The following is a 25,000-nucleotide window of genomic DNA, read 5'->3' as shown; positions in this document are numbered from 1 at the left end:
TGCCTTCAGGTTAGACTATGAATGTTTCCCATTTCATGCTTTTTTGTAATGTAAACTCTTGTCTGCATTACCTTCAACTTCCCCTTGAACACAGATGTCAGTAGTCAGATGACGTTGCTTACCTACTCAGGCCACATACGTCTGGGTAATATAGTGCTAGTCCATTCAGAGTTAAAAAAACGCTACCTAACCCGGATCCCAAAAATGCTATTTACCCATTGCACAAGTTAACTGCTGAATGATACAGGACTCCTTAAAACATATCTCTAACATATAAGGGTAAATATCCAGGTCATGCATCTTGTTTGTTGAATGGTTCAAATCAAAGTATGAAGACAACAGCTAGCAGCAGGCCGAAATAGCTCAGTTGGGAGAGCCTTAGACTGAAGATCTAAAGGTCCCTGGTACAATCCCGGGTTTCGGCACAGTTGAGAGGTTCCTTGCTTCTAACAAAATAGGTCTTGGAATCAGCTGTAGTACTTTTTTCTCTATTCATCAAATTCTTTCCAACTGATATACAACACAAGCAATTTAACATAGACTTTGCTTTGTGTCCTCCTTCTAAACTTGCTTCCACATTTCTTGCCTTCAGGTTAGACTATGAATGTTTCCCATTTCATGCTTTTTTGTAATGTAAACTCTTGTCTGCCTTACCTTCAACTTCCCCTTGAACACAGATGTCAGTAGTCAGATGACGTTGCTTACCTACTCAGGCCACATACGTCTGGGTAATATAGTGCTAGTCCATTCAGAGTTAAAAAAACGCTACCTAACCCGGATCCCAAAACTCTATTTACCCATTGCACAAGTTAACTGCTGAATGATACAGGACTCCTTAAAACATATCTCTAACATATAAGGGTAAACATCCAGGTCATGCATATAGTTTGTTGAATGGTTCAAATCAAAGTATGAAGACCACAGCTAGCAGCAGGCCGAAATAGCTCAGTTGGGAGAGCGTTAGACTGAAGATCTAAAGGTCCCTGGTTCAATCCCGGTTTTCGGCACAGTTGAGAGGTTCCTTGCTTTCAACAAAATAGGTCTTGAAATCTGCTGCAGTACTTTTTTCTCTATTCATCAAATTTTTTCCAACTGATATACAACACAAGCAATTTAACATAGACTTTGCTTTCTGTCCTCCTTCTAAACTTGCTTCCACATTTCTTGCCTTCAGGTTAGACTATGAATGTTTCCCATTTCATGCTTTTTTGTAATGTAAACTCTTGTCTGCATTACCTTCAACTTCCCCTTGTACACAGATGTCAGTAGTCAGATGACATTGCTTACCTACTCAGGCCACATACGTCTGGGTAATATAGTGCTAGTCCATTCAGAGTTAAAAAAACGCTACCTAACTAGGATCCCAAAAACGCTATTTACCCATTGCACAAGTTAACTGCTGAATGATACAGGACTCCTTAAAACATATCTCTAACATATAAGGGTAAATATCCAGGTCATGCATCTTGTTTGTTGAATGGCTCAAATCAAAGTATGAAGACAACAGCTAGCAGCAGGCCGAAATAGCTCAGTTGGGAGAGCGTTAGACTGAAGATCTAAAGGTCCCTGGTACAATCCCGGGTTTCGGCACAGTTGAGAGGTTCCTTGCTTCTAACAAAATAGGTCTTGGAATCAGCTGTAGTACTTTTTTCTCTATTCATCAAATTCTTTCCAACTGATATACAACACAAGCAATTTAACATAGACTTTGCTTTGTGTCCTCCTTCTAAACTTGCTTCCACATTTCTTGCCTTCAGGTTAGACTATGAATGTTTCCCATTTCATGCTTTTTTGTAATGTAAACTCTTGTCTGCCTTACCTTCAACTTCACCTTGAACACAGATGTCAGTAGTCAGATGACGTTGCTTACCTACTCAGGCCACATACGTCTGGGTAATATAGTGCTAGTCCATTCAGAGTTAAAAAAACGCTACCTAACCCGGATCCCAAAACTCTATTTACCCATTGCACAAGTTAACTGCTGAATGATACAGGACTCCTTAAAACATATCTCTAACATATAAGGGTAAACATCCAGGTCATGCATATAGTTTGTTGAATGGTTCAAATCAAAGTATGAAGACCACAGCTAGCAGCAGGCCGAAATAGCTCAGTTGGGAGAGCATTAGACTGAAGATCTAAAGGTCCCTGGTTCAATCCCGGTTTTCGGCACAGTTGAGAGGTTCCTTGCTTTCAACAAAATAGGTCTTGAAATCTGCTGCAGTACTTTTTTCTCTATTCATCAAATTTTTTCCAACTGATATACAACACAAGCAATTTAACATAGACTTTGCTTTCTGTCCTCCTTCTAAACTTGCTTCCACATTTCTTGCCTTCAGGTTAGACTATGAATGTTTCCCATTTCATGCTTTTTTGTAATGTAAACTCTTGTCTGCATTACCTTCAACTTCCCCTTGTACACAGATGTCAGTAGTCAGATGACATTGCTTACCTACTCAGGCCACATACGTCTGGGTAATATAGTGCTAGTCCATTCAGAGTTAAAAAAACGTTACCTAACCCGGATCCCAAAAACGCTATTTACCCATTGCACAAGTTAACTGCTGAATGATACAGGGCTCCTTAAAACATATCTCTAACATATGAGGGTAAATATCCAGGTCATGCATCTAGTTTGTTGAATGGTTCAAATCAAAGTATGAAGACCACTGCTAGCAGCAGGCCGAAATAGCTCAGTTGGTAGAGCGTTAGACTGAAGATCTAAAGGTCCCTGGTTCAATCCCGAGTTTCGGCACAGGTGAGAAGTTCCATGCTTCTAACAAAATAGTTCTTGGAATCAGCTGTAGTACTTTTTTCTCTATTCATCAAATTTCTTTCAACTGAAATAAAACACAAGCAATTTAACATAGACTTTGCTTTCTGTCCTCCTTCTAAACTTGCTTCCACATTTCTTGCCTTCAGGTTAGACTATGAATGTTTCCCATTTCATGCTTTTTTGTAATGTAAACTCTTGTCTGCATTACCTTCAACTTCCCCTTGAACACAGATGTCAGTAGTCAGATGACGTTGCTTACCTACTCAGGCCACATACGTCTGGGTAATATAGTGCTAGTCCATTCAGAGTTAAAAAAACGCTACCTAACCCGGATCCCAAAAATGCTATTTACCCATTGCACAAGTTAACTGCTGAATGATACAGGACTCCTTAAAACATATCTCTAACATATAAGGGTAAATATCCAGGTCATGCATCTAGTTTGTTGAATGGTTCAAATCAAAGTATGAAGACAACAGCTAGCAGCAGGCCGAAATAGCTCAGTTGGGAGAGCGTTAGACTGAAGATCTAAAGGTCCCTGGTTCAATCCCGGGTTTTGGCACAGTTGAGAGGTTCCTTGCTTCTAACAAAATAGGTCTTGGAATCAGCTGTAGTACTTTTTTCACTATTCATCAAATTTTTTCTAACTGATATACAACACAAGCAATTTAACATAGACTTTGCTTTGTGTCCTCCTTCTAACCTTGCTTCCACATTTCTTGCCTTCAGGTTAGACTATGAATGTTTCCCATTTCATGCTTTTTTGTAATGTAAACTCTTGTCTGCATTACCTTCAACTTCCCCTTGAACACAGATGTCAGTAGTCAGATGACATTGCTTACCTTCTCAGGCCACATACGTCTGGGTAATATAGTGCTAGTCCATTCTGAGTTAAAAAAACGTTACCTAACCCGGATCCCAAAAACGCTATTTACCCATTGCACAAGTTAACTGCTGAATGATACAGGACTCCTTAAAACATATCTCTAACATATAAGTGTAAATATCCAGGTCATGCATCTAGTTTGTTGAATGGTTCAAATCAAAGTATGAAGACCACAGCTAGCAGCAGGCCGAAATAGCTCAGTTGGGAGAGCGTTAGACTGAAGATCTAAAGGTCCCTGGTTCAATCCCGGGTTTCGGCACAGTTGAGAGGTTCCTTGCTTCTGACAAAATAGGTCTTGGAATCAGCTGTAGTACTTTTTTCTCTATTCATCAAATTTTTTCCAACTGATATACAACACAAGCAATTTAACATAGACTTTGCTTTGTGTCCTCCTTCTAAACTTGCTTCCACATTTCTTGCCTTCAGGTTAGACTATGAATGTTTCCCATTTCATGCTTTTTTGTAAAGTAACCTCTTGTCTGCCTTACCTTCAACTTCCCCTTGAACACAGATGTCAGTGGTCAGATGACGTTGCTTACCTACTCAGGCCACATACGTCTGGGTAATATAGTGCTAGTCCATTCAGAGTTAAAAAATCGCTACCTAACCCGGATCCCAAAAACGCTATTTACCCATTGCACAAGTTAACTGCTGAATGATACAGGACTCCTTAAAACATATCTCTAACATATAAGGGTAAATATCCAGGTCATGCATCTTGTTTGTTGAATGGTTCAAATCAAAGTATGAAGACCACAGCTATCAGCAGGCCGAAATAGCTCAGTTGGGAGAGCGTTAGACTGAAGATCTAAAGGTCCCTGGTTCAATCCCGAGTTTCGGCACAGTTGAGAGGTTCCTTGCGTCTAACAAAATAGTTCTTGGAATCAGCTGTAGTACTTTTTTCTCTATTCATCAAATTCTTTCCAACTGATATACAACACAAGCAATTTAACATAGACTTTGCTTTGTGTCCTGCTTCTAAACTTGCTTCCACATTTCTTGCCTTCAGGTTAGACTATGAATGTTTCCCATTTCATGCTTTTTTGTAATGTAAACTCTTGTCTGCATTACCTTCAACTTCCCCTTGAACACAGATGTCAGTAGTCAGATGACATTGCTTACCTTCTCAGGCCACATACGTCTGGGTAATATAGTGCTAGTCCATTCAGAGTTAAAAAAACGTTACCTAACCCGGATCCCAAAAACGCTATTTACCCATTGCACAAGTTAACTGCTGAATGATACAGGACTCCTTAAAACATATCTCTAACATATAAGGGTAAACATCCAGGTCATGCATATAGTTTGTTGAATGGTTCAAATCAAAGTATGAAGACCACAGCTAGCAGCAGGCCGAAATAGCTCAGTTGGGAGAGCGTTAGACTGAAGATCTAAAGGTCCCTGGTTCAATCCCGGTTTTCGGCACAGGTGAGAGGTTCCTTGCTTTCAACAAAATAGGTCTTGAAATCTGCTGCAGTACTTTTTTCTCTATTCATCAAATTTTTTCCAACTGATATACAACACAAGCAATTTAACATAGACTTTGCTTTCTGTCCTCCTTCTAAACTTGCTTCCACATTTCTTGCCTTCAGGTTAGACTATGAATGTTTCCCATTTCATGCTTTTTTGTAAAGTAAACTCTTGTCTGCATTACCTTCAACTTCCCCTTGAACACAGATGTCAGTAGTCAGATGACATTGCTTACCTACTCAGGCCACATACGTCTGGGTAATATACTGCTAGTCCATTCAGAGTTAAAAAAACGTTACCTAACCCGGATCCCAAAAACGCTATTTACCCATTGCACAAGTTAACTGCTGAATGATACAGGACTCCTTAAAACATATCTCTAACATATAAGGGTAAATATCCAGGTCATGCATCTAGTTTGTTGAATGGTTCAAATCAAAGTATGAAGACCACTTCTAGCAGCAGGCCGAAATAGCTCAGTTGGGAGAGCGTTAGACTGAAGATCTAAAGGTCCCTGGTTCAATCCCGAGTTTCGGCACAGGTGAGAAGTTCCATGCTTCTAACAAAATAGTTCTTGGAATCAGCTGTAGTACTTTTTTCTCTATTCATCAAATTTCTTTCAACTGAAATAAAACACAAGCAATTTAACATAGACTTTGCTTTCTGTCCTCCTTCTAAACTTGCTTCCACATTTCTTGCCTTCAGGTTAGACTATGAATGTTTCCCATTTCATGCTTTTTTGTAAAGTAACCTCTTGTCTGCCTTACCTTCAACTTCCCCTTGAACACAGATGTCAGTAGTCAGATGACATTGCTTACCTACTCAGGCCAAATACGTCTGGGTAATATAGTGCTAGTCCATTCAGAGTTAAAAAAACGCTACCTAACTAGGATCCCAAAAACGCTATTTACCCATTGCACAAGTTAACTGCTGAATGATACAGGACTCCTTAAAACATATCTCTAACATATAAGGGTAAATATCCAGGTCATGCATCTTGTTTGTTGAATGGTTCAAATCAAAGTATGAAGACAACAGCTAGCAGCAGGCCGAAATAGCTCAGTTGGGAGAGCGTTAGACTGAAGATCTAAAGGTCCCTGGTTCAATCCCGGGTTTCGGCACAGTTGAGAGGTTCCTTGCTTCTAACAAAATAGGTCTTGGAATCAGCTGTAGTACTTTTTTCTCTATTCATCAAATTCTTTCCAACTGATATACAACACAAGCAATTTAACATAGACTTTGCTTTGTGTCCTCCTTCTAAACTTGCTTCCACATTTCTTGCCTTCAGGTTAGACTATGAATGTTTCCCATTTCATGCTTTTTTGTAATGTAAACTCTTGTCTGCCTTACCTTCAACTTCCCCTTGAACACAGATGTCAGTAGTCAGATGACGTTGCTTACCTACTCAGGCCACATACGTCTGGGTAATATAGTGCTAGTCCATTCAGAGTTAAAAAAACGCTACCTAACCCGGATCCCAAAACTCTATTTACCCATTGCACAAGTTAACTGCTGAATGATACAGGACTCCTTAAAACATATCTCTAACATATAAGGGTAAACATCCAGGTCATGCATATAGTTTGTTGAATGGTTCAAATCAAAGTATGAAGACCACAGCTAGCAGCAGGCCGAAATAGCTCAGTTGGGAGAGCGTTAGACTGAAGATCTAAAGGTCCCTGGTTCAATCCCGGTTTTCGGCACAGTTGAGAGGTTCCTTGCTTTCAACAAAATAGGTCTTGAAATCTGCTGCAGTACTTTTTTCTCTATTCATCAAATTTTTTCCAACTGATATACAACACAAGCAATTTAACATAGACTTTGCTTTCTGTCCTCCTTCTAAACTTGCTTCCACATTTCTTGCCTTCAGGTTAGACTATGAATGTTTCCCATTTCATGCTTTTTTGTAATGTAAACTCTTGTCTGCATTACCTTCAACTTCCCCTTGAACACAGATGTCAGTAGTCAGATGACATTGCTGACCTTCTCAGGCCACATACGTCTGGGTAATATAGTGCTAGTCCATTCTGAGTTAAAAAAACGTTACCTAACCCGGATCCCAAAAACGCTATTTACCCATTGCACAAGTTAACTGCTGAATGATACAGGACTCCTTAAAACATATCTCTAACATATAAGTGTAAATATCCAGGTCATGCATCTAGTTTGTTGAATGGTTCAAATCAAAGTATGAAGACCACAGCTAGCAGCAGGCCAAAATAGCTCAGTTGGGAGAGCGTTAGACTGAAGATCTAAAGGTCCCTGGTTCAATCCCGGGTTTCGGCACAGTTGAGAGGTTCCTTGCTTCTGACAAAATAGGTCTTGGAATCAGCTGTAGTACTTTTTTCTCTATTCATCAAATTTTTTCCAACTGATATACAACACAAGCAATTTAACATATACTTTGCTTTGTGTCCTCCTTCTAAACTTGCTTCCACATTTCTTGCCTTCAGGTTAGACTATGAATGTTTCCCATTTCATGCTTTTTTGTAAAGTAACCTCTTGTCTGCCTTACCTTCAACTTCCCCTTGAACACAGATGTCAGTGGTCAGATGACGTTGCTTACCTACTCAGGCCACATACGTCTGGGTAATATAGTGCTAGTCCATTCAGAGTTAAAAAATCGCTACCTAACCCGGATCCCAAAAACGCTATTTACCCATTGCACAAGTTAACTGCTGAATGATACAGGACTCCTTAAAACATATCTCTAACATATAAGGGTAAATATCCAGGTCATGCATCTTGTTTGTTGAATGGTTCAAATCAAAGTATGAAGACCACAGCTATCAGCAGGCCGAAATAGCTCAGTTGGGAGAGCGTTAGACTGAAGATCTAAAGGTCCCTGGTTCAATCCCGAGTTTCGGCACAGTTGAGAGGTTCCTTGCGTCTAACAAAATAGTTCTTGGAATCAGCTGTAGTACTTTTTTCTCTATTCATCAAATTCTTTCCAACTGATATACAACACAAGCAATTTAACATAGACTTTGCTTTGTGTCCTGCTTGTAAACTTGCTTCCACATTTCTTGCCTTCAGGTTAGACTATGAATGTTTCCCATTTCATGCTTTTTTGTAATGTAAACTCTTGTCTGCATTACCTTCAACATCCCCTTGAACACAGATGTCAGTAGTCAGATGACATTGCTTACCTTCTCAGGCCACATACGTCTGGGTAATATAGTGCTAGTCCATTCAGAGTTAAAAAAACGTTACCTAACCCGGATCCCAAAAACGCTATTTACCCATTGCACAAGTTAACTGCTGAATGATACAGGACTCCTTAAAACATATCTCTAACATATAAGTGTAAATATCCAGGTCATGCATCTAGTTTGTTGAATGGTTCAAATCAAAGTATGAAGACCACAGCTAGCAGCAGGCCGAAATAGCTCAGTTGGGAGAGCGTTAGACTGAAGATCTAAAGGTCCCTGGTTCAATCCTGGGTTTTGGCACAGTTGAGAGGTTCCTTGCTTCTGACAAAATAGGTCTTGGAATCAGCTGTAGTACTTTTTTCTCTATTCATCAAATTTTTTCCAACTGATATACAACACAAGCAATTTAACATAGACTTTGCTTTGTGTCCTCCTTCTAAACTTGCTTCCACATTTCTTGCCTTCAGGTTAGACTATGAATGTTTCCCATTTCATGCTTTTTTGTAATGTAAACTCTTGTCTGCATTACCTTCAACTTCCCCTTGAACACAGATGTCAGTAGTCAGATGACGTTGCTTACCTACTCAGGCCACATACGTCTGGGTAATATAGTGCTAGTCCATTCAGAGTTAAAAAAACGCTACCTAACCCGGATCCCAAAAACGCTATTTACCCATTGCACAAGTTAACTGCTGAATGATACAGGACTCCTTAAAACACATCTCTAACATATAAGGGTAAATATCCAGGTCATGCATCTAGTTTGTTGAATGGTTCAAATCAAAGTATGAAGACCAGAGATAGCAGCAGGCCGAAATAGCTCAGTTGGGAGAGCGTTAGACTGAAGATCTGAAGGTCCCTGGTTCTATCCCGGGTTTCGGCACAGTTGAGAGGTTCCTTGCTTCTGACAAAAGAGGTCTTGGAATCTGCTGCAGTACTTTTTGCTCTATTCATCAAATTTTTTCCAACTGATATACAACACAAGTAATTTAACATAGACTTTGCTTTCTGTCCTCATTCTAAACTTGCTTCCACATTTCTTGCCTTCAGGTTAGACTATGAATGTTTCCCATTTCATGCTTTTTTGTAATGTAAACTCTTGTCTGCATTACCTTCAACTTCCCCTTGAACACAGATGTCAGTAGTCAGATGACGTTGCTTACCTACTCAGGCCACATACGTCTGGGTAATATAGTGCTAGTCCATTCAGAGTTAAAAAAACGCTACCTAACCCGGATCCCAAAAATGCTATTTACCCATTGCACAAGTTAACTGCTGAATGATACAGGACTCCTTAAAACATATCTCTAACATATAAGGGTAAATATCCAGGTCATGCATCTAGTTTGTTGAATGGTTCAAATCAAAGTATGAAGACCACAGCTAGCAGCAGGCCGAAATAGCTCAGTTGGGAGAGCGTTAGACTAAAGATCTAAAGGTCCCTGTGTGGAAAAGTAAATTTTGCCATGTTCTGTGTCCCTACGTGTCATCCATCATATGTTATCTGTGCATGATTAATATGCATATGTTATTCCCCATGTTCGATTAAAGACGCAATTATAGTTGTGTCCACCTTTAGTATGTCAGTTTCCAGTTCTCGTGAATACTACGAATATCAGGCCTATGTAAAGCTACGTTGCCACGTTTCTCAGTGTGCACGTTATTCCATTGTAAAATCTCCGTTTCTAGGCCTCAAAGGGGCCTGGACACCAGATTCAGCTCCTGTCCCCTGAAGCCTCGCTGAGGAGCGATACAGCCCCCGCCTGTATCCTCGACCCTTCACTTACTTCCTGCCTCGCAGTGCCCGGTTCAGCCTGGCTCTGCCTCTGAGTCTGCCAAGAGTATGTTATGATTCCAGTTATCAGTTCAGTCCTCCTTCTCTGCATTCCTAAAGCTACTGAATCGCATCAATAGTTTCCGTCATTGTCTAGCTTTTACGTCTCCATGTAAGAGAAATACTGCATTTAATGGTCATTTAATATTCTTCATCACGCACTACATGTAGAATAATGCATGCTCCAGTCTTAGAGTCTGTTCGCCTTTACCCCGATAACATTCAGATTCTATCAACATGTTCTCTAAACATCAGATACTAGATACTGCTTAGGTACATGTCGCCCTGACTCTCCAGACTTCAGTCTCTGCTCCTAGCACAGAGTTCGTAGCCCCCAGCTTCTCCTAGTAACACGTCATTGCCAGTTTGCGCGCACCATCAGGTTAGAGGTCCCGGCTCCTTAGGTAGCCCCCTCCATGGTTTCCACCCCATTCATGACATATTCTGTTACGTTTGCATCACATGTCTATGTATATGCCCTGTTACACCTCTTTTCACCCTTATCTTTCGCGACTGCTACGCGTCATGCCTATTGCTCCACCCACTGCTACGCCTATTGCAATGTAATGCTATGTGTTTGCGTTATGTATATATGCTCATGTACTGTTATTAAAAAGTTATCCTTCCTTCCGCCGATTCCGATCCTGACCCCGGCAGCGCTGCCAGGGCTTGCCATCCTATTCCTGTGCAGGTTGTCCTGTTCCTGTCCTTATGCTGTATTAAACCTGCAAACTCCTACTACCTCGAATCTTGACTCTTATTTATTGAGCTATCTGTTATTCATTTATGCATTCAAAAAGAGAGGTATTATTTATTTATTTACCACATAATGGCGCCCGAACAGGGACTTGCCCTTTCCCCACGCGCCGGTGAAGCCACGCCGGCCCCCTGACCCTCTGCAGCCGTGACGGAACCATACCGTGCACGTGCAGATATTTCTGCTTCAAGTATCCCTCAGGCCCACGGAGGAGACGGAGGAGGCGGTCCAGCATCCAGACGAGGCGGTGGAGGAACGCGGCGAGTCCCGACCAGAGCCCAAGCCGAGAGTCCAAGGTCCGAGGTATCCGGAGGTCCACCCGTAACTGAAGTCCGAAGTTCGTCGTCCGTCGTCGTAGCAGTCCAGTCCAGTCTGAGGCCTTCCGTTCTTACTGCCCGGTGAGTACCATTACTGGGGTAGTATCTAGACAGGGTCAATTTAATTGATTCTGGTCCGTGGGTTGGTGGTACACAAGCCCACAAACGAAGTGTCCACTCCGGTGGATACGGGTCCTGACGTGTCTCTGTATGAGACCGGTAAGTTTCGTACTGTTTCAGCAGTGCATCTAGTTTCTGTTCTAGTCAGTTCTGTTCTCGAGAAAATTCATGTATTCTGTTTTCCGTATTCCAGGTAGTATTCTGTTCGAACTGTTATTCTGAATGTTCTTCATGTATCTTGATGTCGTGGAATGAGTGTGAAGTAGTTATCGTGTTTATTGTGTATCGTATTGTGTCCAGATTATAGTTCAGTCATGCCGCTCTTTTCAAAACTGCGTCAGTTGAGAACTAGAAAAGGTCTGCTAGAAGCAGCAGTTCCTGTCCCGCCTAGGGACAGTCCAGGTCATTTTATGTATCAGAAGCATGGCATAAGCGCCATATTGTATCTAGATTTATGGGTCGAGTATACCAAACAGTTAGAGGAAAAGTATAGATGGCCTGTGTCAGGCACATGGGATGCCGAGTGCATCATGAGAGTAGAAGAAGCATTATGGAAAAAGAAAGCCAGACAGTCACAGAAAGATGCCATCGAGTTATGGCGCAAAGAATCTCATAAAAGAACCGAAAAAGAAATCAGAAAGTCAGAATTAAGTAGAGAATCCTTGGAACGAGCCCAAGAAAGGGAATTAATCGAGATTGGTGAACGAGTTAAAACCGAACAGTCAGACAGACAGAGGCATGCTCTTATTAAGGGTATGTATCCTCTTCTTGCCGAGGGCCTGCCAAAAGCGACCCCGGAGGCATCCAGTAACTTTCCGCCACCATTAGTTCCGACCAAGCTACGTCACAAACCGACCGCAGCTGATATTTTCATTTCGTCCTATTTGGACGACACAGTCCCAGAATATGCAAATCCTGTTCGCGCTCCGCCAGTCCCTGTAAATCAGGCACTCCCCGTTTCTCCAGACACCGGGGTACCCCTTGCAGTACCTGTTACGGTCCCCCCGGTCCAGCCCGCCATACCAGTTCAGCCCGCATTTCAATTTCCTGCCACACTAGTACGAAGAGGATCAGTCGACGATTCTAGTTTAGGGGCCGCAGGAGGAGGTCCTCCTCAGACCCCGCCGCCACACAAGCGTTTAACGTCAGCCGAATTACATGCACAAGCGTCACAGCGCACGCCCAGACATCAGTCTGTAGCAGAAATAAGAAAAGCCCTTAATGAATGCGGCTATGATCCAGTCCCAGGCGAGGATAATATGGTTTTATATTCATTACGTGTAAGAAAGGTGGCCGAGTATCTAGTCACCCTACCGAATATGAAAGAAGATCTAGACAGAATATATCGTTTCATCCGTACAGGGGATGATCCAGAAAGCATTGGCGAAGTCATGTCTCAAAGGAAAGCCGAGATCCAGCTCATGATACTAAAGTTTTTGATTAATTGTTTAATAAGAGAACAAGATTACCCGTCCAAAGATCAAGCCGAAATGAGAACCCTGACAAAGTGGAGTGATAATATAGCCGAGGGTAAGCACAGGACCATCAGTGCTATGGAAAGTATGTACAAGAAAATCCGTGAAGAAATAATAAAGTTACACGAACAGCGTAAAGCAGCACAAGTAAGCGAGAAAGAAAGTAACTCTGATACTGAAGAGGTAGACGACGAGAATTCCGCCAGAATAGCGTATGTAGGAAAATCTAGATTTCCAGATCGACATTTACGCCTAGAACACAAGTCAACTTTCCATCATCCAGCACCAGAACAAGGTTCTCTAGAACAAGTGTTTCAAGCTACCGATCACATTCTGAAATCACGAATCGGTTACAGTGAGTTAAGTACTATGCATGAACAAGAACTAGCCCGATCAGCAGTCCGATGGACTACTGATTCTACCACTTTTCCAGACGAAATAGTGGCACAAATGTTTCTGAAAATGCCCCCAGCCGAGCAACGACTGGCGGGTATGTATATGATCCAGCACCTCATTACATTGTATGAGGGTCAGCACTCTGATCCAGGCCCGTTACATGATATCCTGAACGAGTTACTCCAGTATAGATGGAAAGGTTTAGGTACCGATTTAATTAGTGTCATTCTAGAACAGCGTCACAAATATAGAACGTTTTTGAACCCGCATTTTGTTCATGTCTCACCCCCAGAAAGTAAACCATTTTACATAGAGAGACAGAATCCGTTACGAGAAGTCCACCCAGTTAGAGGAACGGGTGGCGAACTAGAACGAGTGTTTGTTTACACCCCGATCACAAAGATGGAACTCTTAGAGATGAAAAAATTAATTCCCTGTCACGATAAAGATCCAGCAGGGTTCCATCGAGAATTAAAAGACATGCTCCGTATGGGAGAATACACGTATCCAGATATAATTAAAATGTTAAAGGTTCTGCTGCCCGCAGGGGTGTATGAAAAGCTCAAGGAAAAAGAATGGGAGGTGGGAGAGAAAAAGATCGATTGGGCAGTTCTAGAAGCTGAAGATAAGGCACGAGTACCAGGTACCGGTCTTGGAGCGAAATGTAAAGAATTACCTGAATTATTGATTCAAGTTTTACCCAGATTGTTAACAACGAAAAAGGAAGACTGGGATGCAATCTCAGTCTGTAAACAGAAACAAGACGAAGACATTAGTGATTTTTATTCTAGATTTGAGAAATGTTTTAGCATCAACAGTGGCCTCAAGACAAGTAGTGAGTCATACCCTCACCTTTTTGTTACTAAATTAGTCGAGAATTCAAGTCCACAAATTAAGAATCGAGTTTTGAAAGTCGAAAGTACCTGGCAAGCTAATACCCCGTCCCAGATGTTACAGATGCTCCAATACCACCAGAATAGAATCAGAGAAGAGCAAGAACACGAGAGAAAGCGTATGAAAGACACGAAAATGAAAGTACTAGTTGCACAATCTGTTCCTCAAGACAGTCAGAAAAGGGGTCCGAATCAAGCCAGTCATCCTGCAGCTCCCGTTAAAGGGAACTGCAATTATTGTAAACAGCCAGGTCATTTTATAAACGAGTGTGCAGTTCTGAAACACAACATAGCTACTGGTAAGACTAAAGAAAGACCACGTCCGCCTAGACAAGAACAAGTTTCACAGATTCCTCAGCCACAGAATGCACCACAGACAGTTACAGCACCGCAGCCCATCGCTGCAACACAGCACGTTACACAGCAGATGTACCAGTATGCACAGTCTGAGTATCCAGAGTATCAGCCATATTCATGAAACAGCCTAGAGAGGGAGGTAGGCTTGCCTCTCATCGAGATACCTGTAGATCAAGAAGGTCCCTATGTTCACAGTCAAGTATTAGGGAAAGACAGAAAGTTTTTGATTGATACAGGGGCAAGTAGGACCACAATTAGCCACGCCGAAGTTCCAGGGGCTCCGCTCTCAGGCTCAAGAAATGTTTCCCTTGGATTTTCAGGAAAACCCATTGTAAATGAAATATCAAAGCCAGTTACTCTAGAAGTAGGTCCATTGTCTCGTACTACTGATCTGTTACTTACTAAGTCATGTCCAGAGAATCTATTAGGTATTAAAACACTGAAAGAGTTAGGTGCAGTTATATGCTGTTCCCCAGAGGGAATACGATTGTTCCTGCGTGACTTTAAGGGTCACTATGTATTACGAGATTTTGATCCCAGATTGTCCAATGTTCCGCAGCATCTATGGGCGCAAGGTCCAACTGATGTTGGTTATATGCAAATCACACCCCATCGTGTGACTCTCAAGCCAAGTGTAGTGTTACCACGAATCAGACAGTATAGATTGCCACCGGAGGCTGTAGCAGCCTTATCCAAAATTATTGACGAGCTCATCGCTCAAGGAGTGGTTGTAGAAACTGACTCCAATGTATGCAATTCTCCGATCATTCCAGTCATGAAACGTACTGATCCAAATGCACCCCCAGTATATCGATTAGTGATTGACCTACGAGAGCTTAATAAATGTATTATTCCCCAGTACCCAGTTGTCCCAGATATCTCTTCCCTATTGACAGCCATTGATTCAGAAGCCTCATTTTTTACAGTCATAGACCTCAAGAATGCATTTTTTAGTGTCCCCATTCATCCAGACAGCCAGTTCCTTTTCGGATTTTGTTTAAATGGAAGGAGCTATATGTTCACACGAGCTCCTCAAGGTTTCACAGAAAGTCCTAGTATTTACAGTCAAGCACTTAAGAGACAACTAGACAACATTCACATGCCAACTGACACTGCCCTGCTCCAGTATGTCGATGATCTACTGGTCACAGCCCGTTCTGAACGTGCTTGCGAGCGAGCATCCCTCACAGTTCTGTATTTCCTAGCCGAGATGGGGCACAAGGTGTCCCCTTCGAAGCTTCAATTCTGTGTCCGGCAAGTGGTATACTTAGGACACTTACTGTCCAAGAGGGGTAGGCAGTTGACACCTGACCGTATCCAGTTAATAGCGAGTCTTCCTCAGCCCAAGACCCAGAAGGAGGTACGTGCTTTTATCGGCCTTACTTCTTACTGCCGACAATGGATTCCTCAGTATGCATTTCTAGCCAAGCCACTGATACAGTTAACGACACAGGAGACAGCCGTATCGACTGTCCTCCCTTGGACATCTGAACATACACTCAGTTTCAATGAGTTAAAGAAAGCTTTATGTCAAGCTCCAGTTCTAGCCACACCAAGCTACAGTAAGCCTTTTACACTTTTCGTCACAGAACGTGAAGGTACAGCATTATCTGTTCTCACACAAGATCAAGCAGGACAATACAAGCCTTGTGCTTATTTTTCGAGCACATTAGATCCTGTAGCCCAGGCTCTGCCTGCGTGCCTCAAGTCAGTTGCAGCCACAGCACTAGCTATCAGACAAAGTGATTCCATAGTATTAGGACACTCCCTTACAGTAAAAGTTCCACACTCCGTGGAAGTTCTTTTAAACCGAACACAGACTCAGCACTTGACAATTGCACGTTTAACAGGTTACGAATTGACACTGTTCCAGCCACACATAGAAATTAGACGCTGCAACATCCTGAACCCTGCTACACTGTTACCATCAGTTACTTTAAGTCCGGATACACACGACTGTGTGGAAGTAGTTAATATTACGACAAAGCCAAGACAAGATCTGACAGATGTTCCGTTACCAGATCCCGACCTGACACTTTATGTGGATGGTTCATGTATGAGAACAAGTACAGGAGAACTAGTCGCCGCGTATGCAGTGACTACCGACACCGAAGTTATTAAGACACACCGTATTGACACCCTGTCCGCTCAAGCAGCAGAGCTAGTTGCTCTGACACAAGCCTGCATACACGCTAAGAACCGGAAAGTTAATGTTTACACAGATTCACGCTACGCATTTGGAGTCGTACACGACTTTGGAGTGCTCTGGCAGGAGAGAGGTTTCATGACTTCTCATGGAACCAAGATTCAGCATGGTCTCCTTATTCAAGCTCTGTTAGATGCAATACATTTACCGACATCCATTGCTATCATGAAATGCAAGGCACACACGAAAGTTACTGACATTATTTCCCAGGGTAACGATCTAGCAGATCGCACAGCCAAGCTTACAGCACAGACTCCAGACATTCCAGTTAACATGACACACACTCCAGATCCGACTACATGTATGACAGTTAAGGACCCTACTCAAGATGTCATAGATATCCAGTTACATGCTACTCCCGAAGAAATCAAGAAATGGTCCGAACAAGGAGGGGTCCAGACAGATCAAGGATGGTTAACGAAAGGAAAAGCCACTTGGTTTCTCCCTGACTCTATGGTTCAAGTCATTATCAATACCGCACATAGTCCAGCACATTTAGGAGAAAAAGCTATGTTAGACAGTATCCAGAACATTTGGTTCAACAAGCATTTACGAGCTGCAGCCAAGCAGAAAGTCCGTACCTGTATGATATGTTGTCAGTTTAATCCAGGTAAAAGTGTCCCGGTGGAACAAGGGGGATTCCAACCTCCTGACCACCCTTTTGAAGTCCTCCAGATGGATTATATTCAGATGGAGCGATGTCGAGGTTTCAAGTATGTCCTTGTAGTTGTATGCGCTTTGTCCAGGTGGACAGAAGCATATCCAGTCCCAGATTACACAGCCGCGACCACTGCCAAGCAGTTGGTTCGTGAGTTCTTCCCCCGTTATGGACTCCCTAGGGTCGTATATTCTGATAACGGCCAGCCATTCTCCTCAGAGTTAATGAAGCATGTTTCCCTTTTGTTAGGGTACCAGTGGAAGTTCCATTGTGTACGCCATCCTGAAGCAGCAGGTCTCGTAGAGAGACATAACCAGACACTGAAAATCCGCATCGCCAAAGTATGTAAAGAGAAAGGTGTAGACTGGCTAGTAGCTCTGCCAGTCGCTTTGTTCTATATGCGCATGGTCGCACATTCCAGATCAGGTCTGTCCCCGTATGAGGTCGTTTTCGGCCGCCCCCCTAACATGTGGGGTACACCCAGACCCCGAAGTATTACCGATGTTTCAAGTAATATGCTGACAGATTACCTAGCTTCCTTGATGTCTGCCCTCAACTCTTGTCGTTCACAGGTTGCCGCCGCATTTCCAGACAATACCGAGGTGGCACCGCATGAAATCGTTCCAGGATCCATGGTCCTGGTGCGAAATTTTGACCGCTCAAGTCCGCTAGAGCCTCGCTGGAAGGAGCCCCGACAGGTCCTCCTCGCCACCCGTACAGCCGTGAAGTTGGAGGGACGCAAAGGCTGGGTGCATCTTTCACATATAAAGAAGTTTTATGGACTGAAACCGGTCTCAAAGAACATTTCCCAGGATTTGAAGGATTACCAAAGTACTATTCTCAAGGACTGTCCCGCAAAGAACAATGATACTGCACCCTCCCCGTTAGAGAAAACTCCACAGCAGGAGTATAAGTTGAAACTCCGGTCTAGTAAAATAAGTCAGCCAGTTTGATTGTCTAAGTCCTCCCCTAGGTGAAACGGTTAGACTGTTTCTGACATGTATAAAATAGACCCCCATAGTGAGAGAGTTAGTCAAAACTCAATCCGATGTATCGTTTTTCTATGTTTCATATTATTTCTCAGCATTATGATTTCCTGCACCAGTTATGCATTTTACCTGTATTTTCCAGTTTCTCATGTAAATAAGTCTGCTAATGTTACAGTAGAACACACGTTTAGTGATCTGCCTCCTCATGAACTCTCTTACCGCCTCGCTATGCGAAATAATTCTTTCATCCGCATGTTACATTATTCACATCAGACCAGCAATGCCACTAATTGTTGGGTGTGTGGTCGACTCCCCCCTTTTCAGACACCGAAGGGAGTTCTGCCACTCTTTCCTTATCCTTTTTCACATAATGGTTCGTGTGGAGCATGGTCCACGTTAACGTCATCCTCAACAGATATGTCTTTTCTTAACAGTACATGTTTTCCAGACAAGCAAGGTCTCCCCCACAGAACTGGGTTAGATCTAGAAAATGAAGTGTATAATTTAGGTAATTATTCTTCGAATTTCATGGTCCTGAATGTTCAGTCTGATACTACTCCAGACTTACCTGCAATTTCAGTACTACCAGTCAAAGGCGAATTATGTGTCCGAAATAATGGTTCTACACACGTAGGACATAGTGATTGTACTACTATTGTCAAGTATAGTGACAGTGGGAAATCTATTTTCAAAGCTTCACGTCATTCTTATTTTATTTGTGGTCAGACCGCATATGTTCGTCTGCCCCTCGATTGGGAGGGAACCTGTTACATTGCCTTCCTACTGCCACCTGTTTTTCTAGCCCCACCCGACTACCATAGGAATTCCCACCTAGTACATACTAGACACAAGAGAAACCTCCCGATTGTCGATTATACTGAAACTGCTCTAGAACAATATATAGATATCAATAAAGGTGTCTTCCCTTATTTAGGTACAGTTGTGAATAGTAAACTGATACGTAGGTTAACCAGAACCCTTGAAGCAGTAGTAATTGAGACTACTTCTGCTCTAAGTAATTTAACCGAGGAACAATCCTTTATGAGAATTGTCATGCTCCAGAATCGTCTCGTCCTTGACGTCATATTGGCCGATAGGGGCGGGGCCTGTAGAGTCATCGGATCTAGTTGCTGCATTTTCATTCCAAATAACGCGCCGTCTGTTTATTCAGCTATAACCAGACTTCATAAAATTGCCCATCTGTTACACCAAAATCCAGGCACCTGGACATGGTCCGGTTGGTTCTGGAATATAATTTCCGCCTGGGGATGGAAAGTCTTGTCCTTTCTAGGTATTGCAGTAGCGATCATATTTAGCTGCTGCCTCTGTATACAATGTGGCCCTGCGATTTGCGGCATCTGTGCTACATCATGTATTCCTAGTCCCAAGCCCCGTTCTAAATCCCGTTCCAAGAAAATTCGAGACGAGCAAATGATACTGTATGAAATGATAGATGGTATCATGAATATTGATGTTTCCTGATGGAAACGTAGTGACAAGGAGGGAATGTGGAAAAGTAAATTTTGCCATGTTCTGTGTCCCTACGTGTCATCCATCATATGTTATCTGTGCATGATTAATATGCATATGTTATTCCCCATGTTCGATTAAAGACGCAATTATAGTTGTGTCCACCTTTAGTATGTCAGTTTCCAGTTCTCGTGAATACTACGAATATCAGGCCTATGTAAAGCTACGTTGCCACGTTTCTCAGTGTGCACGTTATTCCATTGTAAAATCTCCGTTTCTAGGCCTCAAAGGGGCCTGGACACCAGATTCAGCTCCTGTCCCCTGAAGCCTCGCTGAGGAGCGATACAGCCCCCGCCTGTATCCTCGACCCTTCACTTACTTCCTGCCTCGCAGTGCCCGGTTCAGCCTGGCTCTGCCTCTGAGTCTGCCAAGAGTATGTTATGATTCCAGTTATCAGTTCAGTCCTCCTTCTCTGCATTCCTAAAGCTACTGAATCGCATCAATAGTTTCCGTCATTGTCTAGCTTTTACGTCTCCATGTAAGAGAAATACTGCATTTAATGGTCATTTAATATTCTTCATCACGCACTACATGTAGAATAATGCATGCTCCAGTCTTAGAGTCTGTTCGCCTTTACCCCGATAACATTCGGATTCTATCAACATGTTCTCTAAACATCAGATACTAGATACTGCTTAGGTACATGTCGCCCTGACTCTCCAGACTTCAGTCTCTGCTCCTAGCACAGAGTTCGTAGCCCCCAGCTTCTCCTAGTAACACGTCATTGCCAGTTTGCGCGCACCATCAGGTTAGAGGTCCCGGCTCCTTAGGTAGCCCCCTCCATGGTTTCCACCCCATTCATGACATATTCTGTTACGTTTGCATCACATGTCTATGTATATGCCCTGTTACACCTCTTTTCACCCTTATCTTTCGCGACTGCTACGCGTCATGCCTATTGCTCCACCCACTGCTACGCCTATTGCAATGTAATGCTATGTGTTTGCGTTATGTATATATGCTCATGTACTGTTATTAAAAAGTTATCCTTCCTTCCGCCGATTCCGATCCTGACCCCGGCAGCGCTGCCAGGGCTTGCCATCCTATTCCTGTGCAGGTTGTCCTGTTCCTGTCCTTATGCTGTATTAAACCTGCAAACTCCTACTACCTCAAATCTTGACTCTTATTTATTGAGCTATCTGTTATTCATTTATGCATTCAAAAAGAGAGGTATTATTTATTTATTTACCACACCTGTTTCAATCCCGGTTTTCGGCACAGTTGAGAGGTTCCTTGCTTTCAACAAAATAGGTCTTGAAATCTGCTGCAGTACTTTTTTCTCTATTCATCAAATTTTTTCCAACTGATATACAACACAAGCAATTTAACATAGACTTTGCTTTCTGTCCTCCTTCTAAACTTGCTTCCACATTTCTTGCCTTCAGGTTAGACTATGAATGTTTCCCATTTCATGCTTTTTTGTAAAGTAACCTCTTGTCTGCCTTACCTTCAACTTCCCCTTGAACACAGATGTCAGTGGTCAGATGACGTTGCTTACCTACTCAGGCCACATACGTCTGGGTAATATAGTGCTAGTCCATTCAGAGTTAAAAAATCGCTACCTAACCCGGATCCCAAAAACGCTATTTACCCATTGCACAAGTTAACTGCTGAATGATACAGGACTCCTTAAAACATATCTCTAACATATAAGGGTAAATATCCAGGTCATGCATCTTGTTTGTTGAATGGTTCAAATCAAAGTATGAAGACCACTGCTAGCAGCAGGCTGAAATAGCTCAGTTGGGAGAGTGTTAGACTGAAGATCTAAAGGTCCCTGGTTCAATCCCGAGTTTCGGCACAGTTGACAAGTTCCATGCTTCTAACAAAATAGGTCTTGGAATCAGCTGTAGTACTTTTTTCTCTATTCATCAAATTTCTTTCAACTGAAATAAAACACAAGCAATTTAACATAGACTTTGCTTTCTGTCCTCCTTCTAAACTTGCTTCCACATTTCTTGCCTTCAGGTTAGACTATGAATGTTTCCCATTTCATGCTTTTTTGTAATGTAAACTCTTGTCTGCATTACCTTCAACTTCCCCTTGAACACAGATGTCAGTAGTCAGATGACGTTGCTTACCTACTCAGGCCACATACGTCTGGGTAATATATTACTAGTCCATTCAGAGTTAAAAAAACGCTACCTAACCCGGATCCCAAAAATGCTATTTACTCATTGCACAAGTTAACTGCTGAATGATACAGGACTCCTTAAAACATATCTCTAACATATAAGGGTAAATATCCAGGTCATGCATCTAGTTTGTTGAATGGTTCAAATCAAAGTATGAAGACCGCAGCTAGCAGCAGGCCAAAATAGCTCAGTTGGGAGAGCGTTAGACTGAAGATCTAAAGGTCCCTGGTTCAATCCCGGGTTTCGGCACAGTTGAGAGGTTCCTTGCTTCTAACAAAATAGGTCTTGGTATCAGCTGTAGTACTTTTTTATCTATTCATCAAATTTTTTCCAACTGATATACAACACAAGCAATTTAACATAGACTTTGCTTTCTGTCCTCCTTCTAAACTTGCTTCCACATTTCTTGCCTTCAGGTTAGACTATGAATGTTTCCCATTTCATGCTTTTTTGTAATGTAAACTCTTGTCTGCATTACCTTCAACTTCCCCTTGAACACAGATGTCAGTAGTCAGATGACGTTGCTTACCTACTCAGGCCACATACGTCTGGGTAATATAGTGCTAGTCCATTCAGAGTTAAAAAAACGCTACCTAACCCGGATCCCAAAAATGCTATTTACCCATTGCACAAGTTAACTGCTGAATGATACAGGACTCCTTAAAACATATCTCTAACATATAAGGGTAAATATCCAGGTCATGCATCTAGTTTGTTGAATGGTTCAAATCAAAGTATGAAGACCACAGCTAGCAGCAGGCTGAAATAGCTCAGTTGGGAGAGCGTTAGACTGAAGATCTAAAGGTCCCTGTTTCAATCCCGGTTTTCGGCACAGTTGAGAGGTTCCTTGCTTTCAACAAAATAGGTCTTGAAATCTGCTGCAGTACTTTTTTCTCTATTCATCAAATTTTTTCCAACTGATATACAACACAAGCAATTTAACATAGACTTTGCTTTCTGTCCTCCTTCTAAACTTGCTTCCACATTTCTTGCCTTCAGGTTAGACTATGAATGTTTCCCATTTCATGCTTTTTTGTAAAGTAAACTCTTGTCTGCATTACCTTCAACTTCCCCTTGAACACAGATGTCAGTAGTCAGATGACATTGCTTACCTACTCAGGCCACATACGTCTGGGTAATATAGCGCTAGTCCATTCAGAGTTAAAAAAACGCTACCTAACCCGGATCCCAAAAACGCTATTTACCCATTGCACAAGTTAACTGCTGAATGATACAGGACTCCTTAAAACATATCTCTAACATATAAGGGTAAATATCCAGGTCATGCATCTAGTTTGTTGAATGGTTCAAATCAAAGTATGAAGACCACTGCTAGCAGCAGGCCGAAATAGCTCATTTGGGAGAGCGTTAGACTGAAGATCTAAAGGTCCCTGGTTCAATCCCGGGTTTCGGCACAGTTGAGAGGTTCCTTGCTTCTGACAAAAGAGGTCTTGGAATCTGCTACAGTACTTTTTTCTCTATTCATCAAAGTTTTTCCAACTGATATACAACACAAGTAATTTAACATAGACTTTGCTTTCTGTCCTCATTCTAAACTTGCTTCCACATTTCTTGCCTTCAGGTTAGACTATGAATGTTTCCCATTTCATGCTTTTTTGTAAAGTAACCTCTTGTCTGCTTTACCTTCAACTTCCCCTTGAACACAGATGTCAGTAGTCAGATGACATTGCTTACCTACTCAGGCCAAATACGTCTGGGTAATATAGTGCTAGTCCATTCAGAGTTAAAAAAACGCTACCTAACCCGGATCCCAAAAACGCTATTTACCCATTTCACAAGTTAACTGCTGAATGATACAGGACTCCTTAAAACATATCTCTAACATATAACGGTAAATATCCAGGTCATGCATCTAGTTTGTTGAATGGTTCAAATCAAAGTATGAAGACCTCAGCTAGCAGCAGGCCGAAATAGCTCAGTTGGGACAGCGTTAGACTGAAGATCTAAAGGTCCCTGCTTCAATCCCGGGTTTCTGCACAGTTGAGAAGTTCCATGCTTCTAACAAAATAGGTCTTGGAATCAGCTGTAGTACTTTTTTCTCTATTCATAACATTTTTTTCCAACTGATATACAACACAAGCAATTTAACATAGACTTTACTTTCTGTCCTCCTTTAAACTTGCTTCCACATTTCTTGCCTTCAGGTTAGACTATGAATGTTTCCCATTTCATGCTTTTTTGTAAAGTAAACTCTTGTCTGCATTACCTTCAACTTCCCCTTGAACACAGATGTCAGTAGTCAGATGACATTGCTTACCTACTCAGGCCACATACGTCTGGGTAATATAGTGCTAGTCCATTCAGAGTTAAAAAATCGCTACCTAACCCGGATCCCAAAAACGCTATTTACCCATTGCACAAGTTAACTGCTGACTGATACAGGACTCCTTAAAACATATCTCTAACATATAAGGGTAAATATCCAGGTCATGCATCTAGTTTGTTGAATGGTTCAAATCAAAGTATGAAGACCTCAGCTAGCAGCAGGCCAAAATAGCTCAGTTGGGAGAGTGTTAGACTGAAGATCTAAAGGTCTCTGGTTCAATCCCGGGTTTCGGCACAGTTGAGAGGTTCCTTGCTTCTAACAAAATAGATCTTGGAATCAGCTGTAGTACTTTTTTCTCTATTCATCAAATTTCTTTCAACTGAAATAAAACACAAGCAATTTAACATAGACTTTGCTTTCTGTCCTCCTTCTAAACTTGCTTCCACATTTCTTGCCTTCAGGTTAGACTATGAATGTTTCCCATTTCATGCTTTTTTGTAATGTAAACTCTTGTCTGCATTACCTTCAACTTCCCCTTGAACACAGATGTCAGTAGTCAGATGACGTTGCTTACCTACTCAGGCCACATACGTCTGGGTAATATAGTACTAGTCCATTCAGAGTTAAAAAAACGTTACCTAACCCGGATCCCAAAAACGCTATTTACCCATTGCACAAGTTAACTGCTGAATGATACAGGACTCCTTAAAACATATCTCTAACATATGAGGGTAAATATCCAGGTCATGCATCTAGTTTGTT

General features: G+C 42.1%; 12 non-coding genes across 12 annotated transcripts; all 12 read left to right on the top strand.

Moving 5' to 3' along the window:
- Positions 1-934: 934 nt before the first annotated feature.
- On the top strand, positions 935-1,007 carry TRNAF-GAA (transfer RNA phenylalanine (anticodon GAA)). The gene has a single exon. It is a non-coding gene; the product is annotated as a tRNA-Phe (tRNA).
- Positions 1,008-2,682: 1,675 nt separating this feature from the next.
- TRNAF-GAA (transfer RNA phenylalanine (anticodon GAA)) lies at positions 2,683-2,755 on the top strand. Its single transcript has one exon. It is a non-coding gene; the product is annotated as a tRNA-Phe (tRNA).
- Positions 2,756-3,265: 510 nt separating this feature from the next.
- On the top strand, positions 3,266-3,338 carry TRNAF-GAA (transfer RNA phenylalanine (anticodon GAA)). The gene has a single exon. It is a non-coding gene; the product is annotated as a tRNA-Phe (tRNA).
- Positions 3,339-3,848: 510 nt separating this feature from the next.
- On the top strand, positions 3,849-3,921 carry TRNAF-GAA (transfer RNA phenylalanine (anticodon GAA)). Its single transcript has one exon. It is a non-coding gene; the product is annotated as a tRNA-Phe (tRNA).
- Positions 3,922-4,431: 510 nt separating this feature from the next.
- Positions 4,432-4,504, top strand: TRNAF-GAA (transfer RNA phenylalanine (anticodon GAA)). The gene has a single exon. It is a non-coding gene; the product is annotated as a tRNA-Phe (tRNA).
- A 510-nt stretch (positions 4,505-5,014) lies between these two features.
- On the top strand, positions 5,015-5,087 carry TRNAF-GAA (transfer RNA phenylalanine (anticodon GAA)). Its single transcript has one exon. It is a non-coding gene; the product is annotated as a tRNA-Phe (tRNA).
- Positions 5,088-5,597: 510 nt separating this feature from the next.
- On the top strand, positions 5,598-5,670 carry TRNAF-GAA (transfer RNA phenylalanine (anticodon GAA)). The gene has a single exon. It is a non-coding gene; the product is annotated as a tRNA-Phe (tRNA).
- Positions 5,671-6,180: 510 nt separating this feature from the next.
- On the top strand, positions 6,181-6,253 carry TRNAF-GAA (transfer RNA phenylalanine (anticodon GAA)). Its single transcript has one exon. It is a non-coding gene; the product is annotated as a tRNA-Phe (tRNA).
- A 509-nt stretch (positions 6,254-6,762) lies between these two features.
- Positions 6,763-6,835, top strand: TRNAF-GAA (transfer RNA phenylalanine (anticodon GAA)). Its single transcript has one exon. It is a non-coding gene; the product is annotated as a tRNA-Phe (tRNA).
- Positions 6,836-7,345: 510 nt separating this feature from the next.
- On the top strand, positions 7,346-7,418 carry TRNAF-GAA (transfer RNA phenylalanine (anticodon GAA)). The gene has a single exon. It is a non-coding gene; the product is annotated as a tRNA-Phe (tRNA).
- Positions 7,419-7,928: 510 nt separating this feature from the next.
- On the top strand, positions 7,929-8,001 carry TRNAF-GAA (transfer RNA phenylalanine (anticodon GAA)). Its single transcript has one exon. It is a non-coding gene; the product is annotated as a tRNA-Phe (tRNA).
- A 14,126-nt stretch (positions 8,002-22,127) lies between these two features.
- Positions 22,128-22,200, top strand: TRNAF-GAA (transfer RNA phenylalanine (anticodon GAA)). Its single transcript has one exon. It is a non-coding gene; the product is annotated as a tRNA-Phe (tRNA).
- Positions 22,201-25,000: the final 2,800 nt, after the last annotated feature.

The sequence above is a fragment of the Lissotriton helveticus genome, chromosome 8 (genome assembly GCF_964261635.1).
Source record: "Lissotriton helveticus chromosome 8, aLisHel1.1, whole genome shotgun sequence".
Taxonomy (NCBI): domain Eukaryota; kingdom Metazoa; phylum Chordata; class Amphibia; order Caudata; family Salamandridae; genus Lissotriton; species Lissotriton helveticus.
The sequence above is the reverse complement of the archived record's forward strand: the minus strand, read 5'-3'. Positions and strand labels throughout refer to the sequence as shown.